The 1,916-nt window shown below is 35.2% G+C and overlaps 1 pseudogene; it reads left to right on the forward strand.

The window, feature by feature from the left end:
* Nucleotides 1–652: 652 nt before the first annotated feature.
* Nucleotides 653–1,642, forward strand: LOC143686642 (thiopurine S-methyltransferase pseudogene; annotated as a pseudogene).
* Nucleotides 1,643–1,916: the final 274 nt, after the last annotated feature.

Below are 1,916 nucleotides of genomic sequence, written 5' to 3' on the forward strand. Positions count from 1 at the left end.
ATTAGTAAAAAACACAATATCTTCAAATTCAATAAAGTGAAACCCAATAAAGTAAGGTATGTCTGAATACTAACAAAATATGCGCAGGATCTGTACGCTAAAAATAACAAAATGCTGCTGAAAGAGATCAAAGAAGGCCTAAATAAATGGAGAGACATACAGTGGTCAGTTATTGAAAGATTTAAGTAATAAAAATGTGAACTTTCTCCAAGTTGATCTATAGATTTAAAAGAAATTCCAATAAAAATCCCAGTGAGTTTTTTTTTTTTTTTTTTGTAAATATAGGCAAGCTGATTCTAAATTTTCTATGGCAAGGCAAAGAAACTAGGCTAGACAAAAAGAATCTTGAAAAAGAAGAATAAAATTGGAGAACTCACGGTATCCAATTTTAAGACTTACTATAAAGCTACAGAAATCAAGGTAATGGGGTACTAGCAAAGAGAAAGACACACAGATGACAAGAACAGCACAGAACATTCCAAAACAGATCCACACAAATATGATCACTTGAGTTTTGTTTTTTGTTTTTTTTTTTTAATCACTTGAGTTTTGACAAAGATGCAAGAGCAATTCGATGGAGAAAGGATAGTCCCACCTGCCCCAGGAAATGGTACCGTACAACTGGGTATCCATATGCACGAAAATGCAGCTCACTTGAACCTTCAGACCTTATACAGGATTCACTCAAAATGAGCCATAGCTCTAAATGTAAAACTGTAAACCTGCTAGAAGAAAACACAGGAGATAGCCTTGGTGATCTTGGTTTTACGACACCAAAAGCACAATCCATAAAGTTAAAAGTTCATAAATTGGACCTCAACAATTAAACTCTTGGCAGGCTGAGGAGGCTTGAAGAGATCTGCTTGTGAGGCAAAGATGTCTGCAAAACTATGAATGAAATTGAAATTAACGAAGGCTCCCATCATGAGGTAAGGAAAAACTGAGCACTAACCCCTGGAAGAATGTCGAGAAAATTGAGTGAGAACCAGCACTTCATTTCAGCAAGAACCAGGATGTCACTGTTAAAGAAGCATTTGGATACTTTTCTTACTGACAGGAGTGGAATCAGGATATTTTTTTCCTCTGTAGAAAAGCAGTGGAGATGAGATGGTTTGAAGACCAGGGACGCAGCGTAGTTGGTGTGGAGGACAACGAACTTGGGATTTGAGAAGTTTTTACAGAGCAGAATCTGTCTTATTCAGTAGCACCAATTCCTGAGAGTCCTGGAGCCATAGTACTTAAGAGTTCTTCAGGGAACATTTCATTGTACTGTTGCAGCATTTTTTATATTTCCAAGGTAAATATTGTCAAATTTGACAGGACTCAGGATAGAAGGGCCTTAGTTGCTGTTAATTCAGGTGATTGAGAATGCTATGTGATATGGTGCTGTTACTAATAAGAAAAGGGTTCCAGTACCTCACATCTGTTGTTTCTTATTGTCTAACTAAGCATGCAGGCCCACCATTTGGTATTCCAGACACTGAAATTAAAAGACTGTTTGGCACAAAATGCAATATTCCTTGTCTGCAAGGTAAATACTTTTGAAGAATGTCATAAAAGCTGGGGAATTGATTACATATTTGAAAAGTTATATCTATTTGCAGACAAAATCGAGCACATCAACATGTTTTTGAGCAATTGAGAATCATGCTCAAGCATAAAAATATAATGAGAGACTCAAAAAATCATTTACCAATCACAGATCATTGTTCAAAAATGCATATAACTTTTTAGAGAAAAACACATAATGCAGTGTTTAAAGTGACTACCTTTTAGAGGAGCGTGCAATAATGGGTATAAGCAGACTTTTTGTTTTACTTACAGATTATAAAAATTGTTTACCATAAGCATGTATTATTTGTGTATTTAATATATAAAAGAGAAATGCAAGGCATATATAGAGAAATGTAAGAGAA

This window comes from Tamandua tetradactyla, chromosome 6 (genome assembly GCF_023851605.1).
Source record: "Tamandua tetradactyla isolate mTamTet1 chromosome 6, mTamTet1.pri, whole genome shotgun sequence".
Taxonomy (NCBI): domain Eukaryota; kingdom Metazoa; phylum Chordata; class Mammalia; order Pilosa; family Myrmecophagidae; genus Tamandua; species Tamandua tetradactyla.